At 32.5% G+C, this 17,796-nt stretch overlaps 1 protein-coding gene and 1 long non-coding RNA gene across 13 annotated transcripts in view; one reads left to right on the top strand and one right to left on the bottom strand.

Moving 5' to 3' along the window:
• Positions 1–17,796, bottom strand: part of LOC134711750 (muscleblind-like protein 2a) — a 129,165-nt gene that overhangs the window by 82,054 nt on the left and 29,315 nt on the right. The window contains exon 1 of one of the 12 annotated variants that reach the window (XM_063572588.1): positions 15,286–15,464. The exons of 9 other annotated variants lie outside the window; for them this stretch is intronic. The gene's annotated coding sequence lies outside the window, so the exon portion shown is untranslated. Of the gene's footprint in view, positions 1–14,589; positions 14,837–15,285; positions 15,465–17,796 lie in introns of those variants that run through there. 2 more of the 12 variants (XM_063572593.1, XM_063572590.1) reach the window with 2 other exon arrangements.
• Positions 3,013–7,758, top strand: LOC134711749 (uncharacterized). Its single transcript, XR_010106229.1, has 2 exons — positions 3,013–4,266; positions 6,250–7,758. It is a non-coding gene; the product is annotated as an uncharacterized LOC134711749 (long non-coding RNA).

Raw genomic sequence — 17,796 nt, forward strand, 5'->3', positions numbered from 1 at the left:
AAAATTAAATAGAAGTGATTTCATAAATTAATAAAAAAAATTGTCAATAAAATTTGTGATTAGTACAAAAAATAATATTTAAAACCTGATGTGGGACTGTCAATTAAACAACTCATGTATTAACTTTCAATTTGCAAACAGATCAATACTTTGCTTTTTTAAATAAATATAAAAATCATTTATATATGAACCTGATTGAATCCTGAACTCCGATCATAAGTTGTCTTGAATATGCATGAACAAATATTAACAGGATATCAAGCACATTACAGTCAATCATTACAGTTTTATACATAATTCATATGTTCAAATATTATAAAAAATTTATGAGAAAAATTCTGAAAACTTTGCTTTAATTTCTCCCATAAATGTGTTCACAATACTGAACTTACAGCAAAGTAAGACAAGACCTGCCAACCTGTGTTTATATATTACAGAGGATTTTTAGAACAAGCAAAATACCTTTGCAAACCACTTATTAATATCCAATGGAACCTTAGCATCCTATATAATTTTTTTCTAATTTCAAAATAAGAATGGAAGCAAGGGATGAATCATATGTATATTGAATTTTGATTTGTCCATACAGAAACAAACAACAACAACTCCAAAACAATTTAAGTAAGATGCCAGAAATTGATACCTGACACAACCTACTCTGTTAGAATTAAACCAAACAAATAAAATCTCAAATTCCTAATCAAATATTCAAAACTGGCTTTCAACAAACAGCATGACCAATTATTCAGGAAGAATAATATCTTCCTTCAACTATTACAAAATAAACCATTGAAATGTACATACAATTGACACATAATTGCAACAGAATTTTTAATGAGAAGACAATAAAAAAATTTAAAAGCTTGAATAATATTGATAAATATGAATCTTTCTATGAGGTATTAAATATTTAATGACTAAAAGTAATAATATTTACACATGGAACATCAAAATTTGAGATGTTAATGAAATACATGTTGTCCCTAGAATGGACAGTTTGCCTTTGTTTGGGGAAAACAATGAAAACAACCGTGTACATCTAGACTTGTTCAACCAATGAACCAGCAACACAGTGTACAACTAGACTAGTTCAACCAAGGAACCAGCAACACAGTGTACAACTAGACTGGTTCAACCAATGAACCAATAACACAGTGTTCAACTAGACTGGTTCAACCAATGAACCAACAACAGTGTACAAATAGACTGATTCAACCAATGAACCAGCAACACAGTGTACATCTAGACAGGGTCAACCAATGAACCAGCAACACAGTGTACAACTAGACTAGTTCAACCAAGGAACCAGCAACACAGTGTACAACTAGACTGGTTCAACCAATGAACCAATAACACAGTGTTCAACTAGACTGGTTCAACCAATGAACCAACAACAGTGTACAAATAGACTGATTCAACCAATGAACCAGCAACACAGTGTACAAATAGACTGATTCAACCAATGAACCAGCAACACAGTGTACATCTAGACAGGGTCAACCAATGAACCAACAACACAGTGTACAACTAGACTGGTTCAACCGATGAACCAACAACAAAGTGTACAAATAGACTGATTCAACCACTGTACACAGCAGAACAATGAACTATCAGAACAGTGTACAACTAAACTGGTTCAACTACTGTACACAATGGTACCATGAACAAACAAAACAGTGTACAACTAGACAAGTTCAACCAATGTACACAGCAGAACTATGAACTATCATTACACCATATACGTGTTGAATCATTGAACACAGCATTGATTGATTGGTAGTTGTGTTGAATGCCACTTTCGACATTCTAGGTAATGTCACTGTTGCCAGTTTGCATTGGTTGAGGAAGTCAAAGTATTTAAGTTACAACAACCTTGGCAGGAAATCTGTCAATCTTTAATGCACAAATCAGAACAATTAAATACATTCCTGACTACAGCATTGCATAATAATTTCTAGAATACAAGATTTTATTTTTGGATGCTTTCCAAACAGAAACTTTCTTTACCATTAAGTGACTAATAAGAAGAAATCTATAGCTTGCTTTTATCAGTTCAGCTTTCAATATTTCAAGATTTCTAATGGAATATGAACTGACAATATGCAGAAAGATTATCACAAATATAATCTGCATGGAGGTCTTATCAAATTCCTTATCAAGAATGTGAGGAATTCCAGCTGGATACCAGTACTACTGACTGGTTCAATACTGGTAACCAACTTGGTTGGTGAGTGATTGGTTGCTAACTAATGATCACATATTTATCTGGCTTGTTTGTTGTATGCAGTATACATTTTTACTTAAACAGTTAAAATCTTGTTGTAGTTAAAAGCTGAGAGCATATTACACCTCATAATTTACCTTTAGTTTCTGCAAATTTCAACTATCATTAAATTTAGTTAAGGAAAAATAGTTCTAAACTTAGAAATATAAAGAATAACTTTTCGAAGGAGTATTCCAGGAATAAACCAAGTTTAATCAGTTAATGTGGTAAAATTTAACATTGAAATTCTGGAAGAACAATCTTAGCTTTGGCTGCTACTCTGGTATAGCAAAGGACAATCATGTTTCCATCGCTCAACCCAAACCTCTCTGTTTTATACAGATTCTGTTATTTGCATAAGAACCATTTAAGTCTGAGTGTAAAAAGGGCTTACAAATTTTGTCCCAAAACAATATATTAACAATTTATAAAATATAAGTATGACATCTGCTGTATGTATGGAAGTCATTCTGCCTCAAGGGCAAAATATTTATTTTTACATTTATACAGCAAGATCAAACTATATTATTATTTAAATCTGTATATGAGAAAATGCTTTTTGAATGGTCTAGACTTTATATGTACACAAACTAACAACAATTACTTTGCTTGTTTCTAAATGTCAAATGCATTAAGTAGCTGTTACTAAAATCTATTCAACATTTTTCTCAACAACTCAATAAACTTGCTATTTTTTACTGGGATAGATTTCATCTTTTTTTTTGTTGTTGTCACAATCATCCAAGGAAATTTGATTTATTAAATTATAGTTTATACACAATACAATGTATCTGTTATCAATGATTTCAGCAGGCAGGTATCTAGTCTATTCTTAGGCAATTACATAACATCTATTTTTAGCTTAGTAGGAATAGTGCCCTAGAGGGGGGTTAGAGTATTGTTGATGAATTGAGAGGAAGCATCGTTGTATTTGATGCATTACAATCAGTTATTTTACTGTTTTCGAACCATATTCGAAATTGTTTTATTTTTTATGTTAACGGATATTGACATGGATATACGTTTCTTTGGAATAGTGATTGGATATTGTACATTTGATTGAGTAATTGTTATCACTTCAATATCACTTTCCAAGTGCGTGCTATGGGTACGCGCCCAGGTAACACAGATAATCGTATTATGATCTTTAATATTTCGAAACTGGATTAACTCTTCTTGTAGAGTTGAGAACAAGAACATAGATGTCCAGCTCACGCTATGAGATGACTGATTGACCTTATTTCGATATCGAGACATTCGGCCATGACAGCATTTTCAAGTGCGCGATCCCACATTGCAACGCATATATGTAAACAATAACAATAATTGGAATAGAACTACGATTGAGTAGACTAAGTGTGTAAACGTTCATTCAATATTTAATACACATCTTGATTAATAAATAACTGTTTGTCAGCATTTTCCAAAATGTCAGTATCATTACAAGTTTCCCGTACGTTATGCCCGCCAGTTTTATCGCTACATGTATGTCGACGGCATTCAATATTCCATAAACACTACGTTTGAACTCATGCTATATCAGTATACACACTAGCTATGTATACACATTCCATTTGCCTTAATGCTTACTTTCTTTGATAAGCAGCCGATAAGCATGTTTCTACCGCCCAGGCTCAGGAGTCAATGATCGTGATACATGAGATATATACGATATGTTATGGTTATTATGCACAACCTCTGCCTCTGGCGGACACTTGTTTCAACGTAGAATATATAGTTCCAGATTAGTCCTTACATTGTATAAATTCAGCAGTTCTTCAACACTAGCACAAGGACTGAGGGAACGCTTAGATCATACAGAACACTTCGGGTTTACCATATACTAGTATACAGGTTTATCATATACTACTGCAGAGTAGAGTGTGAAGAGCAGCATGGAGATTCGAGGACATGTATACTCAAGCACATATATGTCTGAACTTCTTAAGGATATGCAACTGAATGTATTGTATTGGTGGAAACTTTGCCTTTGTTAAGTATAAGTAATATTTTTTATTTTAGTGATAAGCAAAACATACATTTGTAATAACAGCAGATACATACATGTATATAATGAGTAATACTATGTATCAATGTCATATTTTAGCACATAGAATCACACGGTATCTTATCTCTATTCAAGATGGTTCCACACCGACAGAGATCTCTTCAGGTTAACATTTCGTACAATATAGTATGAATTTATATTTATATGTACATGTATTATATTTCAGCACATACATGTAGTACAGAAACACACAGTTTTTATCATGTTCATATCGCTATTCTATTTGCTATCTCTATACTAGATTATTTTACACATGCCAGGATCTCCCAAGATGGACATTTCTCAGTATAGTTATGCATACATGTATGTACTTATTTTATATGTATTATATTTCAGCACATAGTACATGTAGCACACAGTATTTATCATGTTTATATCTTTAGTCTAGATTGCTCCACACATGCAGGGATCTCCTCAGGTGTACATTTCATACAGTACAGTTAATTTACATATATTATATTTCAGGTCATACCTGCTGGATCGCTCCAGGTCATTCATTCTCTTTCTGTATATTGTACGTATTGTACTACGCCTGCTGGATCGCCACAGGTTGTACTACCCCTGCTGGATCGCCACAGGTCATTCATTCTCTTTATGTATACTGTACTACACCTGATGGATTGCCACAGGTCATTCTATTTATGTATACTGTACTACACCTGCTGGATCGCCACAGGTCATTCTATTTATGTATACTGTACTACACCTGCTGGATCGCCACAGGTCATTCTATTTATTTATGGGTATTGTACTACGCCTGCTAGATCGCCACAGGTCATTCTTTCTTATTATGTATATTGTTCTACATCTGCTGGATCGCTCCAGGTCATTCATTCTCTTTGTATATTGTACGTATTGTACTACGCCTGCTGTATCGCCACAGGTCATTCATTCTCTTTATGTATACTGTACTACACCTGCTGGATCGCCACAGGTCATTCTATTTATGTATACTGTATTACACCTGCTGGATCGCCACAGGTCATTTATCTATTTATGGGTATTGTACTACGCCTGCTAGATCGCCACAGGTCATTCTTTCTTATTATGTATATTGTACTACATCTCCTGGATCGCCACAGGTTATTTTATTTATGTGTATTGTACTACGCTTGCTGGATCGCCACAGGTTTTTTATTTATATATATTGTACTACCCCTGCTGGATCGCCACAGGTTATTTTATTTATGTATATTGTACTACATCTGCTGGATCGCCACAGATTATTTTATTTATGTATATTGTACTACACCTGCTGGATAGCCACAGGTTAATTTATTTATGTGTATTGTACTACGCCTGCTGGATCGCCACAGGTTATTTTATTTATGTGTATTGTATTACGCCTGCTGGATCGCCACAGGTCGTACTACCCCTGCTGGATTGCCACAGGTCATTCATTCTTTTTATTTCTCAGTATAGTAATGCATACATGTATGTATTTATTTTATATGTATTATATTTCAGCAGATAGTACATATAGCACACAGTATTTATCATGTTTATATCTTTAGTCTAGATTGCTCCACACATGCAGGGATCGCTCCAGGTGTACATTTCATACAGTACAGTTATATATATTATATTTCAGGTCGTACCTGCTGGATCGCTCCAGATCATTCATTCTCTTTATGTATATTGTACTACACCTGCTGGATCGCCACAGGTTTTATTGTACCTGCTGCATCGCCACAGATCATTCATTATCTTTATGTATACTGTACTATACGCCTGCTGGATCGCCACAGGTTAATTTATTTATGTGTATTGTACTACGCCTGCTGGATCGCCACAGGTCATATTATCTTTTATTATGTATTAATGTGTTATATTTAACTCAGCTAGTATTTCACTTAGACCCTCTTGTTAAAGGATTACTAAGACTTCCCAGGTTGTTTCTTTTCTTTTATTTTTACAGGAAAATACAGATACAGATACAGATATTAAAACCTTCGTTTTTCGGATGAAGACTTCAGAACTTTATAGCACCGTTATATATGAGACAAACAATACCCTGATGCCTGCCTTCATATATAGTATAATGTGTTAGACAACAGTTCAACTTTTGTTTATTTTAACTTATCGTTTTCGGATGCAGAATTCAGAACTATTAAGCAATAGACATGAGGATAGCTATATCTTGATGCAGACTTCAGAACTATATAGCACCGTTTATATAAGGAGGACGATACCTTGATTCATGCATTCATAGTTAATGTGTCAGAACTACAGTCACACTTCTTTAAACATTAAACGCAAGAATTTTAACTACATGTATGTAAGACAGATTTATTTTATCCGTCTGGGTAAGAGAGAAGTGATTATTGTGAGCACTCTTTCAGAACTAGTAGAGGGTTCGTTCTAAAGCACAACAGGAAGGTGTGGTTATTGGAATTATTGTATTGTTAATGTCATTTTTTTTTTTTTTTTTTTTTTCATTTTTTTTTTACATTTGTATTTGCTACCATTATTATTTCTTGGGGGCTTTCATTCTTTCATTTTATGAACTCATTTCATTTGGCTTTTAATTCCAGGGGAATCATACTCCCCCAATTCAATAATACATCAGATAGGTTAATTCCTGTCGAGGAACAAATTGTATTTTAAGTAGTATTTTTACTACGCTGGGATCGCCCAGGAGCAATTAGGTTCATTCTTGTCGAGGAATGTAGGTTCATTCCTGGGGATCGCCCCAGGAAACACATAGGCTCATTCCTGGGGATCGCCCCAGGAAACACATAGGTTCATTCCTGGGGATCGCCCCAGGAAACACATAGGCTCATTCCTGGGGATCGCCCCAGGAAACACATAGGTTCATTCCTGGGGATCGCCCCAGGAAACACATAGGCTCATTCCTGGGGATCGCCCCAGGAAACACATAGGCTCATTCCTGGGGATCGCCCCAGGAAACACATAGGTTCATTCCTGGGGATCGCCCCAGGAACATTTTTTACTAATCGCATATTTTAATTTTTCTCATATTTTGATAAGTTTTGAATTTATTTTCTCATATTTTGAATAGTTTGAAATGTTTATTTCAATTCTCTTAAGTGAATGAGTAGCCCCCAGAAAGCCAATAATGTATTATATAGTTTGTCATATAATGTAGAAAAATATGTACGGTTATGATACAGTTTATTTTAATATTTAGTTGTAGTTTTAGTATGTTTTGATATTTGAATAATAAAACATATATCTTAAATTGTGTTGTGTATAAAAGGAAATTTGATTTATTAAATTATAGTTTATACACAATACAATGTATCTGTTATCAATGATTTCAGCAGGCAGGTATCTAGTCTATTCTTAGGCAATTACATAACATCTATTTTTAGCTTAGTAGGAATAGTGCCCTAGAGGGGGGTTAGAGTATTGTTGATGAATTGAGAGGAAGCATCGTTGTATTTGATGCATTACAATCAGTTATCCCACCCACCAGCCCCAACTACACCTGTGCATTAACTGGGTATTTAGCTTACATGATAGGTATGATATGGATGTATTAAAATATGTAAAATTTTAAAGGTGTTACTCTAAGTTACAGTCAGACCAATATTGTGTAATTCTGACTGCAAGTTCTTGGTATTTCTGTTTAAGAATATTCAAACAGTTGTTTAGTTTGTTATATTTTCATTAAAGCTAAAGTGTTTTCATGCTACATGTATGCATTCCTGCGAAGTTATAATATATCATCTATAAAAATTGAAGTTATAGAAAGAGTGAGTTGAAATTGCTATATGACATGTTATATTTTCTTCATATATCTTGTTTGTTAGTTTAAATATATTAATATTTGTTCATCTCTTGTTTAGGGGCTACTCATATGGAAATGATATGTGCCTTTCTTTTTAATTCCAGGGGAATCATACTCCCCCAATTCAATAATACATCAGATAGGTTAATTCGCTGGGATCGCCCAGGAGCAATTAGGTTCATTCTTGTCGAGGAATGTAGGTTCATTCCTGGGGATCGCCCCAGGAAACACATAGGCTCATTCCTGGGGATCGCCCCAGGAAACACATAGGTTCATTCCTGGGGATCGCCCCAGGAAACACATAGGCTCATTCCTGGGGATCGCCCCAGGAAACACATAGGTTCATTCCTGGGGATCGCCCCAGGAAACACATAGGCTCATTCCTGGGGATCGCCCCAGGAAACACATAGGCTCATTCCTGGGGATCGCCCCAGGAAACACATAGGTTCATTCCTGGGGATCGCCCCAGGAACATTTTTTACTAATCGCATATTTTAATTTTTCTCATATTTTGATAAGTTTTGAATTTATTTTCTCATATTTTGAATAGTTTGAAATGTTTATTTCAATTCTCTTAAGTGAATGAGTAGCCCCCAGAAAGCCAATAATGTATTATATAGTTTGTCATATAATGTAGAAAAATATGTACGGTTATGATACAGTTTATTTTAATATTTAGTTGTAGTTTTAGTATGTTTTGATATTTGAATAATAAAACATATATCTTAAATTGTGTTGTGTATAAAGTTTAAAGGTCTATATAATGTTACAATTCTCAATTGGACACTATTTTGAAATGTTATCTTCAAATCATCCCATTGATTTTTTTATAATCTGATCCAATGGCTTTTTGTCCCACAAATTCATTTTATTTGAAAGGAACGATGTTGTTTACAGGAAGTTGTCATAAGCTTTTTTTCTTTAGTAAAATTCCAATTTTTAAAAAGATTTCAGATTGATTTCATATTTTACATTGTTTAATTTAGATGTTATCAAGTGACTGAGATATTAGATGAGTGAATTGAGTATATGAATTTCCAAAGTTAAGTGGTTGTCACTGTTTCTAACATTGTTTAAGTATTCATGCCAGACTGTTGGTAATATCGGTTGAATTCATCTACAACTCGTCTATATAAATGAGGAATGTTTGTACATCTCAAATTTTTTTTTTTCAATTTTGGGTTGCTGCCTGGATGAAAGAACCACATTCCATTTTTGATAATTCAAATTCTAAGACAACTTAACTTTGTATCTTCCACTTTTGTAAACAATGGTTTGCCAAGTAACTATCAGTATCAACCACTCAAGCTAAGTAAGGAATCATATCCTATTAAGTTTACACAAATTTTGTAAGATCTACTCTCTCCAAAGTAAAATTTAAATGTTCTGAAATCTAGCTCATCAACAGTGTTAGCCTTTTGGAACTAGGTATGCAGTTAGAACTCCTATCTGTAGACTCAATAAAATGTATAATTATTGTTAGCCTTTTGGAACTAGGTACTTAGTTAGAACTCCTATCTGTACTGAAATCAAGCTCATCACCAGCATTAGCCTTTAGGAATTAGGTACATAGTTAGAACTTCTATCTGTAGACTCAATAAAATGTATAATTATTGTTAGCCTTTTGGAACTAGGTATGCAGTTAGAACTATCTGTAGACTCAATAAAATGTATAATTATTGTTAGCCTTTTGGAACTAGGTACTTAGTTAGAACTTCTATCTGTACTGAAATCTAGCTCATCACCAGCATTAGCCATTAGGAACTAGGTACATAGTTAGAACTTCTATCTGTAGACTCAATAAAATGTATAATTATTGCCAGACAGTTTTCACTTTTATTCTGCATAACAATTTTTATCGGTTTGTAATTATTTTGCAGAGAGAGATGAGAGACAACAGACAACTTCAATTACATTACCGCAGGAGTCGCAGCGAGGATTCTCAATTTGTATGTAGGTTTTTACTAGGGTAATGCAACCGATCACAGCCATTGACAAGGAAGATAACATTTGTTGATTACATATTGAATTGTTATTCTTCTAACTCTAGATCCTAATGAATAAGAAAATAAACATGAGCAATGCAACGCCTGCAGCATGAGGAACCATCAAAACGATTTTTTCAATTAAAGATAGGGTGAAATGTATGCTTATTTCAGCTGTTTGTTAATTTCATCTTTCAATTATATAACAAGAAACCAAATGGGAACAGTTTAGATGCCTATTCCATCAAAATCATTCTAATATGAGAAGAATATCTATGGCCTTCAGACAACCAAACATATCATGCATCACCACTTCAAGTAATGCTCGTTCTCAAGTACTTACACACACATTCTTAGGTAAGAAAGAATTAACAGAAGTGCTGCATCTCCATGAAATATTTCCGCAAGTTTTTTCCTTTTTCCTTTTTAATAGAATTCAAAAATAATTTACCATTTTTTTTTCAGTCACTTTTCAATACCAAATTGTTTGAACAATTGAACCCTCGGGTATCCACTTTATGGACTCTACCGTACTACAGACTCACCAGGCGTTGGATCACTTTCATTTGTAAAATATTGAATAGTGATTTTGCATTGTATATATTTTGGGAGCTATTCATTAGCAAGTTTCCTTACTGTGTTACCTTTGGAACAATACAACAATGGAGTAATACAATGTGAACTTGTGACATTTATATTGTGTAATCTATACATCACACTCATCAAACCTGTCATTTTATTCCAACTGTGACCAGGAAACTCAATTTCACTTTTTATTCCTAACCATCAACATTGCATTAATATGTCATAAGGGAAAATCAGTCTATCCAATTCTAACAAATTGATTTTCATGAGTCTAGCTTGGAGTATATTATAGCAAATCTACAAGAATTATTGATCCAAACTAAGATATTCAAATTCAAAAGTCTTTTATTTGTCCCAAGTGATCTTTGTGTCAACACCTGCTCACAGCAGATAAAAAGGTAAATGTTACCTGTACAGGTATGACACACTACTCTACGTTTCTATTGGAGGATTTATCTATCATGCATCCTGTCTGCTCTTAAGATTAACCTTAAGAAAAAATCTTTATGAAAATGTGATTTATAAACATTATCCTAGTAAAAGACACAAGAGTTCTAATGGACAGATTGAAAACTAAATCAATTCATATATTTTGTATTAAATAAGTTGTCAAAAAAGAATAAATTGTTATAAAAAATATCTTTTTGTAAGATATGGACATGTATGGTGAACTGCAAATAGAACACAGCATCAGTTGAACAGAGAATCCAAGTTGTATTAACATAACAGCACTTTTCAAATATTGACCAAATATAAAAGCTTAAGTTAAAAGCTGCAAGTTAAAAAGGGAGTTGTTTAATTCCCTTCCTATAACACAGAGTATGTATGTACTCGAGATTGCGCCAATTTAGACGCAACCCTTGATTGACTGCAAGGGTACAGCGGATGCATGTACACTCCCTAAGGAGTAACAGAAAAAAAGTGCAGAAATTATAAAGCAAGGATATGTGTCAACATTTTACAGAATAACTTATGAAAAATTAAAAAAAAAAAATATATTGTGCCAATGACTTTCTTTGACATTTACCCTACATCTCTTTTATTTCATTACAAGTCAAGACATAAGAGCTGAATATCATGATAGGAAAGTGTCAAGGTTCTGATGCTGTGTAGGGAAAGTTCTAAACTTCTGTTGAGGAAAAATTGCAATAACTCTTTTAGTAAGGGGTCCTTAAAGGTGCATGCAAACTTGCCATTTCATCTTATAAAAAATCTTTTTAACATCAATACAAAGTTCAAAGAAAGTATTAAGAAATAAGGTCAGTAAACAAATACATGCAGATACTCTCTTTTTAAAATTTAAAAAAAACCAAGAATATGTCCATAGAACAGGGATGCCCTACTTGCACTTTCATTTCCTATGTTCAATGGACAATGAAATTGGAGTCAAAAACCTAATTGGGCATTGAAAATAGAAAGAACACATCACAGGGAACATGTGTACTAAGTTCCGAGTTGATTAGATTTCAACTTCATCAATATTTGTCTTGACCAAAAACTTTAACCTGAAGCAGGAAACAGACAGACAGACAGACAGACAGACAGATGGCTAAACAGACAAAAGAACAGAAGAACAGGCCATCATTACATAATACTCCTAAATTATGAAATTTCAAAAACCATGTTTCAAAATTGTCTGTAGAAGACTGAATAGGCTGATAGGAACTTTATTTTGTCTGCCATTCACCTACTGTCTGATCCAGAAAGGCAGCAATATAGCAAGTTAGCAATGAGAAGTCATCAGCCAACCTAGAGTGGCGAACACAGCATATAACTCCACGTGACATCAACAACAGAAAATATGGCGCCACTTTTTTCCTTACAAAGAACTTTATGCTCATCATGTTGGCAAACATTGTAAGTTTTCTATATTGCTCATTCTACTTATTAGGGATTTTTTACAAGTTTAACTTTGGCAACCCGTGAAGTAATTATAATTGACGACGCTATTCTGAGAGAGAAAACATCTTCAGACATGATGGTAAACATAACTTCTATTTGCATTACAATTTAAAATTTGTGAATGTTTGGCAATGATTACTAAAAAATCTAGGCACATGCAAATGACAGATTCATAAAATTGAAATTAACATTTTCTTTGTGTTGCACTCAAGATATTTGATTGTGCATTTTCTTGATGCACAAACTGTGCAGCAGAATATTATGTAACGCCGAGCTTTCAAATAACATGATATCTGCATAATAATAAGATTGGAAATTCGTCATGATTGTCAAGATTTTAAATTGATGGACTGAAGGTCAACCACCACAAAGAAAGTCTCAAATATCAAGGTCAAGTCAATCAAATCTTACTCAATAAAAAGATACAAGTTTTTACATCAATAATAGCAACTGAATGTTTCAAACTAGGATAACCAAATTATAAAAATCTTAATTTATATGTACACGTATTCATTAAAAGTAAACATCTGCTCACGCTTTGTGTACTTTTTACACCTGCCAGCAAAGTGCACGTCTGCAATGCTTTTATCACAGATCAAACAATGGTGAGGTCATACAGGTCATATAATCCTGCGATTATGTAACAAATTCACTTCAAGATTTCAAATTCAAATAAAACTTAATGAAATTTTATTTTCTCTCTATTATATCCCGGGAGAAAAAGACTCAATTAGTTTGCACCCAATATTTAAGGCAGAGCTGTTGACAATGCGCCTTTCAATATAGTGCACAACTAATACTGTTTTGAGGAAAACTTATTTCAAGCAAAATATCACCTATTTGAAATGCAAATTAGCTTTCTACATAAATAAGGAGCTCTGGCGTGACTGCCAACGAGACAAATATCCACCGTTTCATTTTCTTGATGTTTTTTATAAGGGAACGTCAAAGTTTTAAATATTTGCCACAATTTGTATTTGCAATATTTTTTTTAAATGCCAATGTTACAATTACAGTAAGTTCCAAAGACTTTATAGAATTAAATAGTCTCTAAACAGAATATCAAGAGATATTTTGGATCATCCCGGTCAAATCATCGATGTAATATGACTTACTTGAATTAAAAAAGTCAACATCCCATCAGGAAAATATTTGAAAAGCTTTTGTCAGCTACTCATATCAATTTTTACACAAGGATTCAGGAGTACATAATTAGTTATACACAAAAAAACTACTTTTGGAGAAAATCTATGAAAATTGTCTAGTCTGTTTGATTAAATGACGCACTAGATTACAAATATTTTGACAAACAAGAGGAAATCCTTTGACAGACTTTTCTTTCCTATTACAAGGATCTTAATTTGAAAAGATAATTTACCATCTAAGTTGTTAAAAGAAACATCACAGTTTGAAAAGGAAATAACTTCTTTTTTTTCTATATCAAAAGACGCATTGTTATGGTAAAATGTAATTTATGATATTGACACAAGAAAGTGAAAAGACGACTATATTGTTATGACTAATTACAGGCTCTATAATGTATCTAAGGCACGGCCCTTTTTCTGTCTTTTTAAATTAATATCCTTTACATACTTTTCAGTTTAATGTACAATTTCTAGAAGATCCAATTTTTCAATAAATTTATCATGTATAAGTTCAACTATTCACAATACTACAGTTAAAACACTGAAGGTCTTATGTTGTGACTATATAAAGAGAAAGAATATTTCATTCTATGAATTGAATTAATTGTTTATTTCGAAGCTTTTTAAAAAACCAGGAATCTGATAAGATCAGGTGGTTAAAAACCTAACAGTGTCAAAAAATCAACAATACATAACGCTTCAATAGATTCATTTGTTTCATCTTTTTCTATTTGTTTAAAATGGCAGTTAAAATGAAAATGAACAGCCGGTTTTTAAAGTACAAATTTTTGTTGCCCAACTACCTAATTAAAGCCTGTTTTAGTACAATTCACTTAACAAATTTAAATTCTATAACTGCTTCATAAATAATATATACTTCTACTTACAAATCACATTGCCATCAAATGTAAAAGTTTCCTTTTTATCGTGTAAATAAAAACAGGTACCTGACAAAGGTTATTGATGTCCAATTATTTTGTCTGTTCCACGGTTATGAACAAGTTAGTGGCCATTAGAAATGATACTGAACACAAAGAAATGATGACAACAATGAAACAAAAATTGGGTCCAACATTTAGACTTCTATATTAAAATCTACAGTTAATTTTCATCCACACTTTTAACAATCAATTCAAAGAAAAGGTAATGCGCATGTACCAAATCTTAAAAAGATCAAAATCGATCACGTGAAAAAGAAAATACCTGTATAGAAATCTTAATAAATGAGGATGACATTTTGTATGAAATTATTTGTGTATCACCATTCAACAACGAACTCCTCCCTGACACACATTCTTTGTATCACAGACACACTAAACCGCCATTAAATAACTTAAGATATCTATTTTCTTTTTGTAAAATACATGGTGGAAAATTCTTTGTTAAAAAGATAGTGTGACCAAAGTGAAACTACTGACCATGGCTATTTTTGTTCATTTGAGTATGGTCAGTCTATAAATAAAGGTATTAAATAGTATGACCTGAAATGCCCTTTTTATCTGCTGGTCAAAACATTACACAGTCAGTAGTCGTCTGCTTGTAAATCTAGGTCAAGTTGATCTATCAATAACATATAGGCTTACCTATCCATGACTGTATAAAAAGGTCCAGAAAAATGTACAATAATTATCACACTATCAAGTCACAGTTTTTCATAAAATTCAAACAGCAACCAGCTACTTTAAAAGCAAGACAGCTACAAGTGAAAGCATGGCAAAGCAAACACACAATCTCCAGACAACACGTCAACCAGCTAAAAATAGAATTTACATTCTGATTGGACATTCACTATATATGAGGTATAAAAAACTTATTTTTGAAATCAATACATGTGCAACAAGCATAGAATATATGCAGTACTGATTTTGAAGTGTGCATTTATAAAAGAATATTTATATTCAGTTATAGTATATTTACTTTTTTAATCTTTATTGAATTTTAATATGACTTCAAATAAATTTGCCATAAAGGATCTTTTTTATTGCATTGTGCATATGGGAAAACTTGTAATGTAAAGAAATTCAATGCATCAATTTACTGCACTTCTGATTTTATGTTTTGAATATAGATTTGTACCCTATTTAAATGTATTTCAAAAGTATAATAAATGGTATATTACTTTATCTATAATATATTTCTAATTGTTTGTATTTTGGATTCAAAACAAATTTGTATTAAAATAGAGATTTCGCTGTCAAACTTTAAATGTCATATTTGTCTAAAATAACTTTGTTGTGATTTGTGCATTCAAATTTATTATAATATCAAATAAAACTAAAAGTATAATTTTATATCTATAAGATTAAAATGAAAATCGTAAAATTATCAACAAAGTTGCAAAAAATTTGTATGTTTCAGAAACCAAGGAAGATATAGGACTAATATATACAATAGTCCCAGGAAATCCTACCTTAATGTACAAAAGTTCTTTTTCAGTTTTAAATGAGTCAAAGAAAATTTAAAGTGTTGTCTGGAGTCAAGATTTTTTTTTTTTAACAATGGTAATCACACATATGCAAATATTTCGGCCTTTTTGATGTTTTGAATACATGTATGAAATTTCTATAAAACCTGCCAACTATTTTTTTTTAATACAGAATGGTTTTATCCATCAACTGATTCTTATTGGAATTTCAATACTCTTTATGCAGAAACTGAGTATTTTTAACAACTCTTTATTCACTGGTCAATACCATAATTTGTTCTAAGAAAAAATAAATATTATGTCAACTAAATCTACAAATAACAGGCTATTATCTGAACTTGGAATTATTTTTAATTATGGAATTTGCATAATTTCTTGTGCTTGAAATTTTTAATAATGTCCATATTTATTCTCTACTTAAATGTTCTGTGCTGCGCACAACACTTTCTATTACAAAGAAGATAGTACCTTTTCAATAGAATGTACTGTGCCGCACACAACACTATCCAACCAAAATACATTGTATGGAAAGTGTTATGAGCTGCTCAAAATATTATAATACCAAATAAACATGGAATTTATCAAAAATTTCAAGCATAAGAATTTATACAAATTATATGATTAAAAATAATTCCAAGTTCAAATAATAGACTGATAAATGCAGAACATATGAACAAATTAAATTAAACCATAAATGGAAAAAATTAGGTGACAATAAAATATGCTTTTACAATAGATTTCATAGGAACAACGGCAAAATATGGTAAATATAAAGAAAAATAATCTTTCATGTGCCAAGAATCTGTTTTCTTCCAATATAAGTTATAAATCTTACAGTAGTAAACTTTTATCAACATATATATATTGTGTTGTCATACCCCTGTCCCAGTTTAAGCTAAGGGGAATGGGGAGGGGGAAAGGTGATTTATATTCACTAGTTGTGTCAATGGCAATCGTGCCACATTCTTTATGTGCGTGTCGCAAGCCAGAAATCCAGTTATTGTCGATGGTTGCTGTCATTTTTGTTATTTGACTATTGTTGCAGTATATATCAAGCTATTGGTTTTCTCTCTATTCAATTGTTTCACAAACCACACCTCTTATGGGGAGATAAATAATATTCAAAGATATTTTCTTTTGTTTACACACTGGTTCTCAGATATGATCTCTAGAGACATAACGGGCCGACATAACAGGGGAATGGTACCAGTATAAATACACAAAGATAGCGGATAAATTGAATTCTGAGGAGGACCCAAAGTGAAGGAAGGGGTAGTACAGAATTTTAGTTTAGTTTAAACTCTTGAAAGTTTACGGCATTCAAATGTAACATGTAAATGTTGAAAATAAACTGCACCATACATGCCATACCTGCCAAATGTCACTATTTGCAAGGGATTTCCCCCATGAAAGCACCCAAATGGAAATTTTGTAAGAGCAATTTTGTGTACAGTTTTAAACAAAACAGTTAATTTTACAATTGCTATAGGCTATTGCAAGTATGAAGAAGCAAAAAAAACAAACATTACTATACATTTGAAGGCACTCTTGAAGTTTTTTCGAACTATAAGAGCCATCTTGCACACAAAACCCCCATGGGCATTTTAAAAAGTTGGCAGGTATGCTGCACAGCCCTAATTTATTTTGACCTTTGAAAAAAAATTGTATA

This window comes from Mytilus trossulus, chromosome 3 (assembly GCF_036588685.1).
Source record: "Mytilus trossulus isolate FHL-02 chromosome 3, PNRI_Mtr1.1.1.hap1, whole genome shotgun sequence".
Classification (NCBI taxonomy): Eukaryota; Metazoa; Mollusca; class Bivalvia; order Mytilida; family Mytilidae; genus Mytilus; species Mytilus trossulus.